At 46.0% G+C, this 20,607-nt stretch overlaps 1 pseudogene; it reads left to right on the top strand.

Moving 5' to 3' along the window:
* Window positions 1–1,025: 1,025 nt before the first annotated feature.
* Window positions 1,026–20,607, top strand: part of LOC140486114 (NACHT, LRR and PYD domains-containing protein 3-like) — a 61,601-nt pseudogene continuing 42,019 nt past the window's right edge.

Here is a 20,607-nt window from a genome sequence, read left to right as displayed (position 1 = left end):
GAGATGGCATAGGATAGGGTGGATCCTGTTGGGTTGTGAGTCCTGAGCAGACTGTCAAAGTGATTTGGCAGAATGTCTCATTGCCGGAACTTTCCAACAAGCCCCAAGACATCGCTTGGCTGTTGGCGTGAAGAGAGATCCTTTATGTAAGTACAGACTCTCTGCTTACCACACGCTGCCCTTGAAGCAGCTGTGAGGGTGATGAGACTGCCATACATCTCCTTCTGGAATACGCCTTCGCAAAGGAAGTCTGGCGAAAGATGCAATGGGTTTTGTTGAGGTTCATCCTGAGCAGCTCCGTGATGCTCTACAGTGTGTTCCCAGGATGTACACCAAGACAAGCATCGACTGCATCTGGAGGATGATCTGCTCAGTGAAAGATGCTCTTCGGTCTGCCCGAATCTTGTTGGCCTTCCAGAACAAGGAGTTAACCCTGACCGAGTGTTGCAGGCTGGTACATTCCCAGGTGCATACCACGTGATGAGAGATGCACTGAAGCTTGGGGCAACTGCCACCAAGGCCCAGAGTGGAAAGATTAGGTTAAATGCGGTCCATTCGGTTATTGGACCAAATACCTGTGCATCAAATACCTGTGGATATACTCCTGTACAAGTCAGCAATTCGTTAGATGGAGTCAAACTCCAATGTTTGTTTGCTTTTTGATATGCTATTCCACAGAACCAAACTGCTTTACTGACTGTGTATGTATATAAATATATTTTTATGAATAAAGTACATTTTTGAAATAAATCAGAGAATAATATTCAAAGATTGAGAACTCGAGATAATTATGACAAAAATTCAGGCGGAATTGTAAGAATTTATTTCCACTCATTTCATTAGTTTTTACTACAAAATAAGGCCGACTTTATAAGCGTGTTTTTTTTAATAACACAACTTTGTGGGTTGTCAAACCGGTTGTGTTAGATTCCAGCAAATGGGCTGTAACTAATGCAAGTGAGGAATGTTGGAGCTATAATCCCACCTGAGGGCAGTAAGGAGGCTTCATATCGAAGGTAGAGCTCAAGGAACCGAGCCAATCTCAAATTACAACTTGCTCAAACAAATCCAGCAACTTATTTTCAATTGGTTCCAATGAAGTAACCTGGAAGTAACTTCCACAAGGAAGTAAAGAGGCAAAAAGAATCGTTTTTTGGGATGACGGTAAGGTTCCAAGTTTCAATTCTGATTTTGTTCGATTTCTCTCCTCATGTCTCTCCCCCATGGTTCTAGAGTCAAGGGTGCAGCTAGTTTGTGAGCGTGAACTTTCCAGTTTGCAGAGCCATTAGAGTTTCTATCTGTTGTCTATGCATCAAGCTGAAACAGATCAAGGGCCATGCTGGGTCACGAACTCTAGTTATTTCAACACCTCTGGTGTAAATATGTTTCGTCTCCATGTCGGAGTTTGCAATTTGTTTAAACAGATGGGATCATGGTTCTTTGTAGCTCAGATCCAATCCTTGTTTAATAAACAGCCTGCTATACTGTAAATATTGATTATATTGGAAGGTAAAACCAGCAACTGCACTGAGAAAACACACAGGCTGGCTGAGCTGTCAGCGTACAGCACTGGCCGGTCGTCCCTGGTTTTCCCAGTAGGCGGACGTTCACCTGAAAACCCAAATCCAGTGAGAAAATCAACCTGTCTTCAGATCCAACCTCAGACCTTGATTCATTTTGCCACCCTTTCCTGATCTTAGCTTTGCCTGTCATCGCCAGTTGGAAAGGGTTGTGCAAATGTGTGGGTGACATGAGGCAGAAACGTAACAAATTCCTGTTGGTGAGACTTTTATTTTCCAAACCGACTGGAAAGTTTAGTTTCGTGTCCCCCCTCTCCAGCCAGTAATGATCTTCTGAAAGGCTTTTAATGGCCAAATGTTCAAAACACGGAGGAGTCTCCTTCATCCCTACACAAAGTCAAAACTCAGATGTCAAAGGGCCTCACAATTATTTGCCTTCAAGTAGAAAAAGCGCCCCTTACTGATATTTTTACAAACACTACCTACGTGGATTATTTTAAGAACGCTGTGAATAGATGTTGTGCCAACCTTTTATCCGACTCAAAGATCAAACTAACCTAATACCCTTAATTTTACTATCATCCATGTGCCTATCCAACAGTCGCTTAAATGTAGGTAAAAACAATGACTGCAGATGCTGGAAACTAGAGTCTAGATTAGAGTGGTGCTGGAAAAGCACAGCAGTTCAGGCAGCATCCGAGGAGCAGGAAAATCGATGTTTCAGGCAAAAGCCCTTCATCAGGAATAGAGGTAGAGAGCCTGAAGCGTGGAGAAATAAATGAGGTGGGGGTGGGGAGAAAGTAGCATAGAGTACAATGGGTGAGTGGGGAGGGGATGAAGGTGATAGGTTAGGGAGGAGGGTGGAGTGGATAGGTGGAAAAGAAGATAGGCAGGTAGGACAAGTCATGGGGACAGTGCTGAGGTGGAAGTTTGGAATAAGGGTGAGGTGGGGGAAGGGGAAATGAGGAAACTGCTGAAGTCCACATTGGTGCCCTGGGGTTGGAGTGTTCCGAGGCGGAAGATGAGGCGTTCTTCCTCCAGGCGTCTGGTGGTGAGGGAGTGGCACTGAAGGAGGCCCAGGACCTCCATGTCCTCGGTCCCTAATGTATCTGACTCTGCTACCACTGCTGGCAGTGCATTCCATGCACTCACCACTCTCCTAATATGTTTACAATAATGTTCTGATGGGTCAGACTTCCTGTAAATTCCCCAGTTAGTTTGGAATACTGCATCTCGTCCTGCGCTCCTTGGAAGGGTTCAAAAAGGCTTTAGGTCGGCACAGTGGCTCAGTGGTTAGTGCTGCTGCCTCACAGCACCAGTGACCCAGGTTCAATTCCACCCTTGAGCAACTGTCCATGTGAAGTTTTCAGATGTGTCTGCATGGCCTTCCTCCCCCAGTCCAAAGACGTGCTGGCTAGGTGGATTAGCCATGGGAAATACATGTTTCGGGAGGAGATGGTGGGACTGGGTGGGACGTCCTTCGGAGGATTGGTGTAGACTGAATGGCCTGCTTCCAAACTGTAGAGTTTCTAGTTATGAAAGATTTACAAGGATGTTGCCAGGGCTGGAGGATTTGAGCCACAGGGAGAGATTGGGGCTATTTTCCCTGAAGCATTGGAGGCTGATGGGTGACTTTATAGGTGTTTATAAAGACATGAGGGACGTGCATATGGTACATATTCAAGATATTTTCCTCAGAATTTAGAGGGATATCGGCCAAATGCTGACAAATGGGACTAGATTAATTTAGGATATGGCAAAGATAAGTTGGACTGAAGGTCTGTTTCCGTACTGTAAATCAGTGAGAGGGAAAAGGTTTAAAAGGGGCCGAAAGGGCAAATTTTTCAAAGGTGATGCGCATGTGGAAGGAGCAGCCAGATGGAGTGGTGGAGAGTGGTACAGTTACAGCATTTAAAAGGCATCTGGATGCGTATATGATTAGGAGGGGTTTAAGAAGGTTATGGGACAAGTGCGGGCAAATGGGACTTGATTGATTAATTTAGAATATCTGACCGGCCTGGACGAGTTGGACTAAAGGGTCTGGTTCTGTGCTGCAGGTCTCTATGACTCTGGCTCTAATTAAAGAGAGAGGTGAGTCAGATTGTTCCAATTCATGCAACCAGACGGGATATACCCAAAGTTACTACAGGAAGTGAGGGAAGAGATTGCTCCATCTTTGGCAATGATCTTTGCATGCTCACTATCCACTGGAGTTGTGCCAGATGTTTGGAGGGTGGCAAATGTTATTTCCCAAGGGAACACAGCTACCAATTCTGCAATATTATTTATAAAGTAGTGACGTCTTTATGGGAATCTCTGCATTCCAGGGAATCTGTACAAAAGCTTCTTAGCTGGATGATCCTGTGTGTATTCAAAACCTAATATTTTAATGGAAACTCAAACAAAGTCCTTTTCATGTAGGTCGACGTAAGATTAATTCATGGAGATCGTTAGCTATGGTTTTTTTTTAAACATTCTCTTTTATCTGTTCATTGAATCACAGTGTCATACAGCACTGAAACAGACCCTTTGGTCTAACTCATCTGTGCCAAACAGGCAGCCCATCTGACCTCATCCCACTTGCCAGCATTTAGCCCTTATCCATCTAAATTCTTCCTCTTCATGTACTGATCCAGATGCATTTTAAATGTGGTAATTATCCACACCTCCATTACTTCCAGGCGCTGGTGTTGGACTGGTATGGACAAAGTTAAAAGTCACACAACACCAGGTTATAGTCCAACAGGTTTATTTGGAACCACTCGCTTTTGGAGCACTGCTCCTTCATCAGATGGCACCTGGTTCCATAAACTCAACACTCTCTACGCGAAAAAGTTGCCCTTCAGGTCTTTTTTAAATCTTTCCCCTCTCACCTTAAACCTATGCCATCTAGCTTTGGACTGGTCCACCCGGGTGAAAAAGACCTTGAACATTCATGCCGTCCCTATCACTCACACCCTCCTGTGTCCGTAACATCCTTGTAACTCTTTTCTGCACCCCCTCAAGTTTAGCAATATAGAAAGGTGACGAGAATTATACACTGTATTCTAAAAGTGGTGTCACCAATGTCCTGTACAGTCACAACATGACATTCCAACTCCTAACTCAATGTTTTGACCAATGAAGGAAGCATGCTAAATGCCTTCTTCTCCACCCTGTCCACCTGCAACTCCAAGGAACTATGTACCTACACCCCTAGGTCTCGTTATTTGGTAACACTCACCAGGGCCCGAGCATTAACTGTATAAGACCTGCCCTGGTTTGCTTGAGCAAAATGCAACATCTCATATTTATCTAAATTAAACTCCACCTGCTATGCTTCAGCCTGTGTCCAGCAATTTTGGTGTCATCTGCAAACTTACTAATCATGTCTCTGAGATTCACATCCAAATCATTTATATAAATGGCAAGAAGTAATGGACCCAGCATCAATCCTTGTGGCACACCGCCTCCAGTACAAAACACAACTCTCTACCACTACCCTGTTGTCTCCTACCTTCAAGCCAATTATGTATCCAAATGGCTAGCTCTTCCTGGATCCTATGAGATCTAATCTTACTGACCAGTGTACCGTGCAGAACCTTGTCGAACACCTTGCTAAGTCCATAGAGACAATGTTTACCGCTCTGCCCTCATCAATCTTCTTTGTCACCTTATCAAAAAACTCAATTAAGTTAGTGAGACACAATTTCCCATGGATAAAACCAGGTTGACTATCCCTAATCAGTCCTTGTCTTTAGAAATGAAGGTAAATCCTGTCCCATCAAAAGGTTCTCCAGCAACTTACCCATCACTGACGTCAACGCAAGTCTGTAATTCCATAGCTTTTCTTTATCACCTTTCCTCAATAATGGCACCATATTAGCCAACCTCAAGTCTTCCGGCACTTCAACCATGGCTGTCGATGCTGCAAATATCTCAATAAGGAGCCCAGCAACCTCTTCCCTAGCTTCCCACACAGTTCAGGGAAACATCTGATCAGGTCCAGGGGATTTATTGACCTTTATGCGTTTTATGGCATCTGCCACCTCCTCTTTGTAATGTGGACTCTTTTTAAGACATCACTATTTATTTCCTCAAGTTACCTAGCTTATACATCTTTCTCCACAGTAAATACTGATGCAAAATATTTGTTTAGTATCTCACACAAAATGTAGAGTAGCTGGTGTTGGATGGGGTTGTCAAAGTTAAAAATTACACAACTCCAGATTATAGTCCAACAGGTTTATTTGGAAACACAAGCTTTTGGAGCACTTCTCCTTCAGCTACCTGATGAAGAAGCAGCGCTCCAAAAGCTAGTGCTTCCAAATAAACCTGTTGGACTATAACCTGGTGTTGTGTGATTTTTAACGTTGTACCACACATAGATGACCACGTTGATCTTTAAGGGGTCCTATTCTCTCTCTACTTCCTATTTTTCTTTTATGGAATCTCTTTGGATTCCTCTATTTGCCAAAGCTGTCCTCCCAATTTCCTTGGAGAAAGTGAGGACTGCAGATGCTGGAGATCAGAGCTGATAAATGTGTTGCTGGAAAAGCACAGCAGGTCAGGCAGCATCCAAGGAGCAGGAGAATCGACGTATCAGGCATAAGTCCTTCTTCAATTTCTTTGTTAAGTATTCTCCTACTGCCCTGACATTCCTCCAGGGATTCACCCAATATCACATATCTGATACAAGTCTCCTTTTTCTTGACCAGAGCCTCAATTTCTTGAGTCAGCCAGCATTCCCGACACTTGCCAACCTTACCGTTCACACTAATAGGGACATACTGTCTCTAAGCTCTTTATATTCTAATTTTTAAATGCTTCCTATTTCCCAACTGTACCTTTACCTGCAAGGAGGCTCCCTCAATCAACCTCTGAAAGTTCCTGTCTAGTACCGTCAAAGTAAGCCTTACTCCAATTTAGAACTTTAACTTTTAAATCAGGTCTATCCTTTTTCATAAGTATTTTTAAATTAATAGAATTATGGTCACTTAGTGCTCCCAAAGTGCTCCCTCACTGACACCTCAGTCACTTGCCTTATTTCCTAACAGGTCAAACATTGCTCCTTCTCTAGTAGGTACATTCAAGTATTGAATAAAAATGTTTTCTTGTGCACCCTTAATAACTTCTTCCCTATCCAACCCCGTAACACTATAACAGTCCCAATCAACGTTTGGAAATTTAAAATCCCCTCTTGTTATAACTATTATTCTAAAAGACATCTGACACTTCTTTATATACTTGCTTCTCAATTTCCCACTGATTATTGGAGGGCCTATAAAACGATACCAACAAGGTGATCATCCCTTTCTTATTTTTCAGCTCTACCTGTATAACTTCACCGGACAATCACCCGGGAATATCCTAAGTACAGCCGTAATTTTATCCCCAATTAAAAACATCACTCCTCATTCCCTCTTTCTTCCCTTTCTGTCATTTCTACTATATCTGTACTCCAGAAGATTAAGCTGCCAGTCCTGTCCATCCCTGGCCCACATTTCTGCATTAAACAAAAAACAAAGAACAAAGAAAATTACTGCACTGGAACAGGCCCTTCGGCCCTCCAAGCCTTGTTGATCCAGATCCTCCATCTAAACCTGCTGCTGATTTTCTAAAAATCAATATCCCTCTGCTCCCTGCCCATTCATGTATCTGTCTAGTACCCACCACACTCTGCATAAAGAACTTTCCACGCATATCTCCCTTAAACTTTTCCCCCTCACTTTGAACTCGTGACCCCGAGTAATTGAGTCCCCCACTCTGGGAAAAAGCTTCTTGCTATCCACTCTGTCTACAGCTCTCATGATTTTGTAGACCCCAATCAGGTGCACCTTCAACCTCCATCTTTCTAATGAAAATAATCCTAATCTACTCAACCTCTCTTCATAGCTGGCGCCCTCCATACCAGGCAACATCCTGATGAACATCCTCTGCACCCTCTCCAGAGCATCCACATCCTTTTGGTAATGTGGTGACCAGAACTGTATGCAATATTCCAAATGTGGCCGAACCAAAGTCTTACACAACTGTAACATGACCTGCCAACTATTGTACTCAATACCCTGTCCAATGAAGGAAAGCATGCTGGATGCCTTTTTGACCACTCTATTGACCTGCGTTGCCACCTTCAGGGTACAATTGGACCTGAACACTCAGAACTTTCTGTGCATCAATTTACCCTAGGGCTTTTCCATTTACTGTATAGTTCAATCTTCCAAAATACATCACCTCGCATTTGTCCGGATTGAACTCCATCTGCCATTTCTCTGCCCATCTCTCCAATCTATCAATATTCTGCTGCATTCTCACACAGTCCCCTTCACTATCTGCTCCTCCACCAATCTTAGTGTCATCTGCAAACTTGCTAACCAGACCACCTATACCTTCCTCCAGATCATTTCTGTATATCTCAAACAGCAGGGGTCCCAGCACAGATCCCTGTGGAACACCACTGGTCACAGGTCTCCATTTTGAGAAACTCCCTTCCACTACTACTCTCTGTCTCCTGTTGCTAGTTGTCTATCCATCTAGCTAGTCCACCCCAGACCCCATGTGTCTTCACTTTCTCCATCAGCCTCCCATGGGGAACCTTATCAGATGCCTTACTAAAGCCCATATATATGAAATCTATAGCCCTTCCCCCATCAATCAACACTGTCACCTCCTCAAAGAATTCTATTAGGTTTTTAAGATGTGACCTTCCCTGTACAAAACTATGCTGCTGATCACAGATCTTCCAAATGGGAATAGATCCAATCCCTCAGTATCTTCTCTAATAGCTTCCCTACCACTGACATCAGGCTCACCCATTTTCTCTGACTCCATGCATATCTTTCCTCCTTTGTCCTTGAGTGGGCCAACCCTTTCTCTAGTTACCCTCTTGCTCCTTAACCCTATTTGCTAAAGATATTCATGACACCTTTTCGCCCTCTTAATTCCTCGTTTCAGCTACATTCCTGACATTCTTCCAAAGCGTTGTCTGTCTTCAGTCACCCAGACCTTATGTATGCTTCCTTTTTCCTCTCAGCTAGTCTCACAATTTCACATGTCCTCCATGGTTTCCGAACCTTGCGATTTTGATCCCTCATTTTCATAGGAACATATCTGATTCCTGATGAAAGGCTTTTGCCTGAAACATTGATGTTTCCTGCTCCTCGGATGCTGTCTGACCTACTGTGCTTCTCCAGCATCACTCTAATCTTGACTCTGATCTCCAGCATCTGCAGTACCCACTTCCATCGATATCTCTCCTGAACTCTAATCAACCTCTCTTTAAAAGCCTCCCACATATTGAATGTGGATTTACCTTCTAACAGTTGCTCCCAATCTACATTCCTCAGCTTCTGCTGAATTTTGCTGCCCAGTATAGCGCTCTTCCTTTCGGACCACTCTCATCTTTGTCCATGAGTATTCCAACACTTATGGAATTGTGATCACTAATCCCAACGTCATCCCCTACTGAAACATTAACCACCTGGCCGGACTCATTCCCCAACATCAAGTCCAGTATGACCCCTTTTTAACTTGGACTATTCACATACTGCTCTAGAAAACACTCCTGGATGCTCCTTACAAATTCTGTCCATCTAGACATCCAATACTAAGTGAATCCCAGTCAATGTTGGGAAAATTAAAACCTCCTATTGCCACCATCCATACAAAGTGCGTCAGGGTAACGGAACAGAGTGCAGAATGCAGTGTTACAGTCACGGAGAGAGATAAGAATTAACATTTGAGAGATCTACTTAAAAGTCTGCCAACAGCAATTATTCAACTTTGGAAGTTAAAACTAAATAAACCAAAGCATTCCATAAACCATAAACCATAAACCATACATGTTTTTCTTCAGATTAAAGAAGGAAATTTCAATGTTGGAGAATTAACATGAAGGTATCTAAGAGCATACTGCTCCAGCAAATGAGTGTAACAAAGGGAAATAATCTGGTTTCAATTTTTATGTGTGGTCAATGAAGGAAGTATTTAGGCACAACATTGATATTGTGTAGTGCAGCTCAAAGACAAAGATTTGCCAAAGTAAAATATAATTACTTGGGCAACCATCTTAAGTAGATAAAATGCTAATTTCACGTCTTACCATCATCTGTTTCATATCTTCACAGAAATCCACTGAACAGAAAAGAGCATGGTGGACGAGAAGCCGCCAGTCAGTGAAATCGAAACAGACACAGATGGGTGTAAGGACAAAATAAGAGGTTCCAAGAAATTGGTCCAAATTAGCTCGGATACTCTAGATGACCCAGGAGATGATATGAAACTAAATATTTCGAGTATCACTAGTTCTAAGTTAAGTCTGAAGTATGGGAGAGTGCCAGTTCTATATTCTGCACCTGTACTCCAGGACAGCTCAATTCGGGAACTATTACCTATCTTCAACAATATTCGGTCTAACATCATTAAAGCTCCGTACAGTGCAATGTGGATTACTGGCCATAGCTGTTGGGACCATCCACAAAAATAGGAAGGAGTTGAAGACACTGATTTGTTTGAGATCATGGCTTCTTTCAGGCCGGTTGGAGCAGAAAGCTATGGGTGCCAATAAGGGAGAGCAAACTCGTGGGAAAGAGACTGCAGGGTATGTAACAGAAGGATGTGAACGCAGTTGTGCGTGGTGATTTGTAAATTTTATGGACAGCATTTCTGAAATTAGCATCATATTCCAGAGGAGAAAATAAATGAGTCAATTGATATAGCAAACACACACACGCAGGCACACACACTCTCCCTATCTCTCTCTCTCTCTCTTTCACATACACAGACAGACACATACACACACACACACACACACACACACACACACTCTGTCTCTCTCTCTCATGCTCTCTCTCCCTCACACGCAGACACACAGATATGTCTATGGGGTGAATTTGTATTTGCAGATACATTCTATTTTGTTCAATGAGCACACAATCTGTAACCAGTCATTCCATGTGATGTTTTATAAATTCCGACTTTGGAAATAGTCTGACTCAAGATTGGAATACAAATAGACTCTAGCCTCACACCTTTAATACGTTGCCTGAGTTTTTTTTATAAAACCTTAAGTTATCTCAGGAATGTGACCTGAAAGAAGTTCTGGGATTTACATATTAATGAAATGAAACCTAAAACCCATTCAAAGTGATTAAAGACTTAACAGCAATCTAGGTTTGTTCAATAAACTACATCAGTTGTGTGACATAGAGTCACAGAGACATTGAGATGTACAGCACAGAAACAGACCCCTCGGTCCAACTCAGCCATGCCAACCAGATATCCCAACCCAATCTAGTCCCACCAGCCAGCACCTGGCCCATAACCCTCTAAACCCTTCCTATTCATACACCCATCCAGATGACTTTTAAATGTTGCAATTATACTAGCCTCCACCACTTCCGCTGGCAGCTCATTCCATACATGCACCACCCTGTGGGCAAAGATTGCCCATTATATCTATCCCCTCTCATCCTAAACCCTGTAGTTGTGGACTATCCCACCCCACCCCCAAAACCCACCCACTCTACTACCACCTAACTTATTATTTTCCCCAGCACTCATGTTGTGCGTGTGTGCAGGTTTGGGACACAGTGAAAGACAACAGGTGTATAAATCTTTATTCAATTTCCACCACCAGGAAGAAAGGAATCACCCAAGTGCCAATGTCAAACAATGCGCTTCTTATCAATAGGCAATGCTGCATGATCAAAAAAGTGAAGGGGAGGGTAGGGATTAAATCAAAATAGAGTTGGAGGGGGAAATAATGCACTCCACTCCCTGCGGTGCCCACCTCTCCCTGAATACCTCGTGCTCCTTCTCGAGGGACACCCGGGCTCCAATCAGCATCTATATTGAGTTGTGATTAGACGAAGGGCCAGGTGGATCTCATTGACTATTAGACCTTGATTGGAGCTGTTAACCTGTATCAATCAGGGATCCCTGGATGACAAACACAAACAGGAGATTCAGAGAGCCTCCTTGCATAGGGGCTGGCTCTGAGCTGGCTGGTTAGAGCCCGTATACTATGCACATGTAAATAAAGGGAGACTCAATGGCCTCTGTGCTATTATTTCAGTGGCAACTAGAGAAAACAATATGTACCTGAAGAAAATTCACTCTCAATAATCATCTTTCAGTCAGGTTAAATATTTAAGGCATCATAGAAGGAAACTTGACTTGTTTGATCCTGCTGTCAAAGACTCAGCCCTGTATATGGAAAGACTGCGGTATCTTTCTCGTGCAAATGGCATTAGGGTAGATGAAAAGCAACGAGCAATCCTTCTGGCTGCTTGTGGACCTGTAGCATTTTCAGTTATTAGAAGTCTAACTTCCCCAGAGGCAGTGGATACCAAAACCTTTCAAAATTTGATGGATTTAGTTAAGGAATTTTACAACACCAAGCCTCCACTGATTCCGAGATGCTATTGGTTTTACTCAGCTGTTAGAGAATTGGGGATTTCAAATCAAGCATTTTGACGAGATTAAAATGACTGGCAGAGGCATGTAATTTTGGTTAACCCTGAGTGAGACACTTAGAGATGGATTGGTATGTGGGATAAGTAACGTAATCGTGCAAAAGCGCTGACTTGCTGAAGTCCAGCTGGACTTTAAAAAGATGCTACAACTATCTTTATCATTGGAAAATGCAGCAAGAGGAGCAGGTGAGTTATAGGGAATGTGGATGGAAATGGACCCCCTCACCAGACTGAATGAGCTTGAGAGACAATGCTCAAGTGAAGGCAATTGTGAACCCTCACTCAGGACCATTGTGTACCCTCACCCAGGTCAACTGTGTACCCTCACCCAGGATCATTGTGTAACCTCACCCAGGATTATTGTGTACCCTCACCCAGGACCATTGTGTACCCTGACCCAGGACCATTGTGTAAACTCACCCAGGATCATTGTGTACCCTCACCCAGGAGCATTGTGTAGCCTCATCCATGACCATTGTGTAGCCTCACCCAGGATCATTGTGTACCCTCACCCAGGATCATTGTGTAGCCTCACCCAGGATTATTGTGTAAACTTATCCATGATCATTGTGTACCCTGACCCAGGATCATTGTGTACCCTCACCCAGGATCATTGTGTACCCTCACCCAGGATCATTGTGTAGCCTCATACAGGATTATTGTGTAGCCTCACCCAGGATTATTGTGTACCCTGACCAAGGATCATTGTGTACCCTCACCCAGGATCATTGTGTAGCCTCACCCAGGATTATTGTGTACCCTCACCCAGGACCATTGTGAACCCTGACCCAGGACCATTGTGTAAACTCACCTAGGATCATTGTGTACCCTCACCCAGGAGCATTGTGTAGCCTCACCCAGGACCATTGTGTACCCTCACCTAGGACCATTGTGTAGCCTCACCCAGGACCATTGTGAAGCCGCACCCAGGATCATTGTGTCCCCTCACCCAGGACCATTGTGTACCCTCACCCAGGACCATTGTGTAGCCTCACCCAGGATCATTGTGTACCCTCACCCAGGACCATTGCGTATCCTCTCCCAGAATCATTGTGTAGCCTCACCCAGGACCATTGTGTACACTCACCCAGGACCATTGTGCAGCCTCACCCAGGATCATTGTGCAGCCTCACCCAGGACCATTGTGTACACTCTCCCAGAATCATTGTGTAGCCTCACCCAGGACCATGGTGTCACCTCACCCAGGACCATTGTGTGGCCTCACCCAGGATCATTGTGTAGCCTCACCCAGGATCATTGTGTTCCCTCACCCAGGACCATTGTGCAGCCTCACCCAGGATCATTGTGTAGCTTCACCCAGGATCATTGTGTACCCTCACCCAGGACCATTGTGTAGCCTCACCCAGGACCATTGTGTAGGCTCACCAAGGATCATTGTGTACCATCACCAAGTACCAAGGTGTACCCACACCCAGGACCATTGTGTAGCCGCAACCAGGATAATTATGTACACTCGCCCAGGATCATTGCATAGCCTCACTCAGGATCATTGTGTACCCTCACCCAGGTCAATTGTGAACCCTCACCCAGGACCATTGTGTGGCCTCACCCAGGATCTTTGTGTAGCCTCACCCAGGATCATTGTGTACCCTCACCCAGGACCAATGTGTAGCCTCACCCAGGATCATTGTGTAGCCTCACCCAGGACCATTGTGTAGCCTCACCCAGGATCAGTGTGTACCCTCACCCAGGACCATTGTGTATCATCTCCCAGAATCATTGTGTACCCTCACCCAGGACCATTGTGTACCCTCAACCAGGAGCATTGTGTAGCCTCATCCAGGACCATTGTGTAAACTCACCCAGGATCATTGTGTACCCTCACCCAGGACCATTGTGTACTCTCACCCAGGACCATTGTGTAGACGCAACCAGGATAATTATGTACACTCGCCCAGGATCATTGCATAGCCTCACTCAGGATCATTGTGTACCCTCACCCAGGTCAATTGTGAACCCTCACCCAGGACCATTGTGTGGCCTCACCCAGGATCATTGTGTAGCCTCACCCAGGATCATTGTGTACCCTCACCCAGGACCATTGTGTAGCCTCACCCAGGACCATTGTGTACCCTCACCCAGGACCATTGTGTATCCTCTCCCAGAATCATTGTGTACCCTCACCCAGGACCATTGTGTACCCTCAACCAGGAGCATTGTGTAGCCTCATCCAGGACCATTGTGTAGCCTCACCCAGGATTATTGTGTCCCCTGACCCAGGACCATTGTGTAAACTCACCCAGGATCATTGTGTACCCTCACCCAGGACCATTGTGTACCCTCACCCAGGAGCATTGTGTAGCCTCATCCAGGACCATTTTGTAGCCTCACCCAGGATTATTGAGTACACTCACCCAGGATCATTGTGTAGCCTCACCCAGGATTATTGTGTAAACTTATCCATGATCATTGTGTACCCTGACCCAGGATCATTGTGTACCCTCACCCAGGATCATTGTGTACTCTCACCCAGGATAATTGTGTAGCCTCACCCAGGATTATTGTGTACCCTGACCCAGGATCATTGTGTACCCTCACCCAGGATCATTGTGTTTCGTCACCCAGGATCATTGTGTAGCCTCACCCAGGACCATTGTGTCCCCTCACCCAGGACCATTGTGTAGCCTCACCCACGGCCATTGTGTAGCCGCACCCAGGATCATTGTGTAACCTCACCCAGGACCATTGTGTACCCTCACCCAGGACCATTGTGTAGCCTCACCCAGGATCATTGTGTACCCTCATCCAGGACCATTGTGTATCCTCTCCCAGAATCATTGTGTAGCCTCACCCAGGAACATTGTGTACCCTCACCCAGGACGATTGTGCAGCCTCACCCAGGACCATTGTGTACACTCTCCCAGAATCATTGTGTAGCCTCACCCAGGATCATGGTGTCGGCCCACCCAGGACCATTGTGTGGCCTCACCCAGGATCATTGTGTAGCCTCACCCAGGACCATTGTGTACCCTCACCCAGGACCATTGTGTAGCCGCAACCAGGATAATTATGTACACTCACCCAGGATCATTGCATAGCCTCACTCAGGATCATTGTGTACCCTGACCCAGGTCAATTGTGTACCCTCACCCAGGACCATTGTGTGGCCTCACCCAGGATCATTGCGTAGCCTCACCCAGGATTATTGTGTACCCTCACCCAGGACCATTGTGTAGCCTCACCCAGGATCATTGTGTAGCCTCGCCCAGGACCATTGTGTACCCTCAACCAGGACCATTGTGTAGCCTCACCCAGGACCATTGTGTAGCCGCACCCAGGATCATTGTGTACCCTCACCCAGGACCATTGTGTACCCTCACCCAGGACCATTCAGTAGCCTCACCCAGGATCATTGTGTACCCTCACCCAGGACCATTGTGTATCCTCTCCCAGAATCATTGTGTAGCCTCACCCAGGACCATTGTGTACCCTCACCCAGGACCATTGTGTAGCCTCACCCAGGATCATTGTGCACCCTCACCCAGGACCATTGTGTACACTCTCCCAGAATCATTGTGTCGCCTCACCCAGGACCATGGTGTCGCCTCACCCAGGACCATTGTGTGGCCTCACCCAGGATCATTGTGTAGCCTCACCCAGGACCATTGTGTAGCCTCACCCAGGACCATTGTGTACCCTCACCCAGGACCATTGTGTGGCCTCACCCAGGATCATTGTGTTGCCTCACCCAGGATCATTGTGTTCCCTCACCCAGGACCATTGTGTAGCCTCACCCAGGATCATTGTGTAGCCTCACCCAGGATCATTGTGTACCCTCACCCAGGACCATTGTGTAGCCTCACCCAGGACCATTGTGTAGCCTCACTCAGGATCATTGTGTACCCTCACCCAGGACCATTGTGTACCCTCACCCAGGATCATTGCATAGCCTCACTCAGGATCATTGTGTACCCTCACCCAGGTCAATTGTGTCACCTCACCCAGGACCATTGTGTGGCCTCACCCAGGATCATTGTGTAGCCTCACCCAGGATCATCATGTACCCTCACCCAGGACCATTGTATGCCCACTCCCAGGACCATTGTGTACCCTCAACCAGGACCATTGTGTACCCTCACCCAAGATCATTGTGTAGCCTCACCCAGGATCATTGCGTACCCTCACCCAGAGTCATTGTGTACCCTCACCCAGGATCATTGTGTAAACTCACCCAGGATCATTGTGTACCCTCACCCAGGACCATTGTGTACCCTCACCCAGGAGCATTGTGTAGCCCCATCCATGACGATTGTGTAGCAGGTGAGTTATAGGGAATGTGGATGGAAATGGACCCCCTCACCAGACTGAATGAGCTTGAGAGACAATGCTCAAGTGAAGGCAATTGTGGACCCTCACTCAGGACCATTGTGTACCCTCACCCAGGTCAACTGTGTACCCTCACCCAGGATCATTGTGTAACCTCAAGCAGGATTATTGTGTACCCTCACCCAGGACCATTGTGTCCCCTGACCCAGGACCATTGTGTAAACTCACCCAGGATCATTGTGTACCCTCACCCAGGACCATTGTGTACCCTCACCCAGGAGCATTGTGTAGCCTCATCCATGACCATTGTGTAGCCTCACCCAGGATTATTGTGTACCCTCACCCAGGATCATTGTGTAGCCTCACCCAGGATTATTGTGTAAACGTATCCATGATCATTGTGTACCCTGACCCAGGATCATTGTGTACCCTCACCCAGGATCATTGTGTACCCTCACCCAGGATCATTGTGTAGCCTCACCCAGGATTATTGTGTAGCCTCACCCAGGATTATTGTGTACCCTGACCAAGGATCATTGTGTACCCTCACCCAGGATCATTGTGTAGCCTCACCCAGGATTATTGTGTACCCTCACCCAGGACCATTGTGTACCCTGACCCAGGACCATTGTGTAAACTCACCCAGGATCATTTTGTACCCTCACCCAGGATCATTGTGTACCCTCACCCAGGAGCATTGTGTAGCCTCACCCAGGACCATTGTGTAGCCTCACCCAGGACCATTGTGTAGCCGCTCCCAGGATCATTGTTTACCCTCACCCAGGACCATTGTGTACCCTCACCCAGGACCATTGTGTAGCCTCACCCAGGATCATTGTGTACCCTCACCCAGGACCATTGTGTATCCTCTCCCAGAATCATTGTGTAGCCTCACCCAGGACCATTGTGTACACTCACCCAGGACCATTGTGTACCCTCACCCAGGATCATTGTGTACCCTCACCCAGGTCAACTGTGTACCCTTACCCAGGATCATTGTGTACCCTCACCCAGGATCATTGTGTGGCCTCACCCAGGATCATTGTGTACCCTCACCCAGGACCATTGTGTGCCCTCTCCCAGGACCATTGTGTACCCTCACCCAGGACCATTGTGTACCCTCACCCAGGACCATTGTGTAGCCTCACCCAGGATCATTGCGTACCCTCACCCAGGATCATTGTGTTCCCTCACCCAGGACCATTGTGTAGCCTCACCCTGGATCATTGTGTAGCCGCACCCAGGATCATTCTGTACCCTCACCCAGGACCATTGTGTAGCCGCTCCCAGGATCATTCTGTACCCTCACCCAGGATCATTGTGTAGCCTCACTCAGGACCACTGTGTCGCCTCTCTCAGGTCAATTGCGTATCCTCACTCAGGACCATGGTGTAGCTTCACTTGGGACATATCGTGAACAGAGGTGACTCTAGGTCAGCAAAACCCCAAAAACAAAGCTGCGCTTCACCCAAACGGTTTTCATTTTATCTCGGAACCAGGCTGGTAGACCATTGTAGTTGCTGCAGGTATAAGGACACTAGGCCCTAAAGGAGACGCAGTGGGGCTGAATTGTGTAAGAGAATTCATAGACTGGTATCCAGACAGTGCACACCCTGGGATGTCCACCTACAGCTGGTTTGGAACAGTGACATTGCTGAGCAGCACTCAAATCAGAACCAAGCAAAATAAACATCTGGTTGAACGGTCACCCAGTTCTTATGGAGATCAATACCAACGCATCTGTAGCAGTCACTCCAGGACCAGTCTTTAACATGATTTGAGCTGAAAAATGTGTTGCTGGAAAAGCGCAGCAGGTCAGGCAGCATCAAAGGAGCAGGAGAATTGACGTTTCGGGCATTTGCCCTTCTTCAGGAATTTATCTTGCAATCCAACCCTTAAGTTCACGCAAGACCTCAGCCAGACTGAGAATGTATACTGCCGAATTATTTCAGATTTAGGGTAGGACTCCGTTTTGTTCTCCTATGAGAAACAGTTGATGCAGATACCACCAATTGTAGTAAAAGGCCTTGGGCCCATGCTTGATGGGGTGGAATAGGCTGAGAAAGATTAACCCTGATTGGCTCAACATCTTTTGATTAGAAAATGTCTGCCTGAGTGAAGTCCTAATTAAATACTCTGAAGTTTTTCAGAAAAGTCTAGGCACTCTCAAGTGAGTCAAGGCACCTTTCGTGTTGACTAGGAAGCAATTCTGTGATTCTTCAAGGCCTGCCCAGTGCCATTGCCTTCCAGGCAAAAATCGAGGCAGAGGTCAGGAGGCTGGAAAGCAAGAGGATCATCAAACTGGGACAGTTTGCAGATTCGAGCAGTACCGGTCGTACTGATTGGGAAGACCAATGGCTAGGTTTGCCTTTGAGGGGATTTTAAGCAAATGGTAAACCATTTCTCGCAGCTGAATAAATGCCCAGTCCCTCTCATAGAGGACTCGTATTATAAAACCGGAGTGGATTGTGTTATCCTTCACAAAACTGGACATGAGCTGTGTGTATCTGCAATTGGGACGAGATAAGGCGTCCCAGAATTTTGTTTAAATTAATACCCATAAGGGTTTTTACCGGTACGCAAGATGGCTATCTGGAGTATCATCAGCCCTTTTCCAGTGCACCAGGCAGAACATTTTACAAGCTCTATCCCAGGTTGCCATTTCTCTGGAAGACTTGCTAATTACTGATAAACAGCATTTGCAAAACATCAGGAAGACCAATAAAGAGCACTCTGAAAACTTGAACATAGTGCTTAAATGTTCCTCACATGTGGGCTTACAGCTTAGAAGGGGAAAAAATCTGTTATCCAGGCTTCCGAAGCGATCTACTTAAGCATCAGAGTTGACAAAACCAGCTTACACCCTGTGTAAGACAAAGGGAGGGTGATCAAAGGCACCCTGGCTCCCACATCTGTACTGGAATGTCGGTCTTTCCTTGGGTTTGTGAATTATTACAGAAAATTCATACATAAGCTGGCATCCATATTGGCAATCTTACACTTCCTATTGAACAAGGGTCGTGTAGCTAAGAAGTAGCCTTTTGTGAAGGATGGATTACTGGGCTAATGGTAGACTACTTGGTAGTGTGGATGAGCAGAGGGATCTTGGTGTCCATGTACACAGATCTTTGAAAGTTGCCACCCAGGTAAATAGTGCTGTAAAAAAGGCATATGGTGTACTGAGCTTTATTGGTAGAGGAATTGAGTTCCGGAGTCCTGAGGTCATGTTGCAGTTGTATTAGACTCTGGTGCGGCCTCATCTGGAGTATTGTGTGCAGGTTTGGTCGCCATACTATAGGAAGGATGTGGAGGCATTGGAACGAGTGCAGAGGAGGTTTACCAGGATGTTGCCTGGTATGGTAGGAAGATCGTATGAGGAAAGGCTGAGGCTCTTGGGGCTTTTCTCATTGGAGAAAAGAAGGTTTAGGGGAGATTTGATAGAGGTGTACAAGATGATTAGGGGTTTAGATAGGGTTGACAGTGAGAACCTTTTTCCGCTAATGAAGTCAGCTGTTACTAGGGGACACAGTTTTCAATTAAGGGGTGGTAGGTATAGGACAGATGTTAGGGGTAGATCTTATACTCAGCGGGTTGTGAGTTCATGGAATGCCCTGCCAGGAGCAGTGGTGGACTCTCCCTCTTTATGGTCATTTAAGCGGGCATTGGACAAGCATATGGAGGTTATTGGGCTAGTGTAGATTAGGTAGGCTTCGGTCGGCGCAACATCAAGTGCCGAAGGGCCTGTACTGCGCTGTACTTTTCTGTGTTCTATGTTCTATGTTCTATGAAGTGAAAAAACAGTTGCTGTCATCTGAGGTGTTGGCCCATTATGATCCCAAGTGAGAGGTGGTGCTGACATGCGATGCCTCCCTGTGGTGGGGTGGTGTGATTCACCAGTGGCCCAACAGAAAGGAGTGCCTGATAATGTACGCTTCCTGGGCTTTGGCTGATGCCGAACCAAAATATGTCCAGATGGAGAAAGAAGGTTTAGCCATCATCTTTAGTTTGAGAAAGTTGCACCAATATGTTACAGACATAAATTTGTAATACTAATGGACCACAAACCTTTGTTCGGGCTACTTAGAGAAGACAAGGCTGTGGCTTCAAGTTGAATTCAAGGGTAGGCCCATATTCTCAGTGCGTACCATTGCAAGTTGGACCACTGTCCAGGAGGTCAAGTGGCGAATGCAGATGCCTTGAGCCACCTCTGACTGGCAGGTACACCACCGGTGGTGCCTCCCCTGTAAGAGTCCATTCTGGTTTGAAACTTTCTGGACACCCTTCTGGTCATTGCTGACAATATCCAACTGTGAACACAGAAAGATCCCATCCTGGCAAAACTAAAA

Source organism: Chiloscyllium punctatum, chromosome 15 (genome assembly GCF_047496795.1).
Source record: "Chiloscyllium punctatum isolate Juve2018m chromosome 15, sChiPun1.3, whole genome shotgun sequence".
Classification (NCBI taxonomy): domain Eukaryota; kingdom Metazoa; phylum Chordata; class Chondrichthyes; order Orectolobiformes; family Hemiscylliidae; genus Chiloscyllium; species Chiloscyllium punctatum.
Note: the sequence above shows the minus strand (reverse complement) of the source record. Positions and strands in the feature narration are given on the sequence as shown.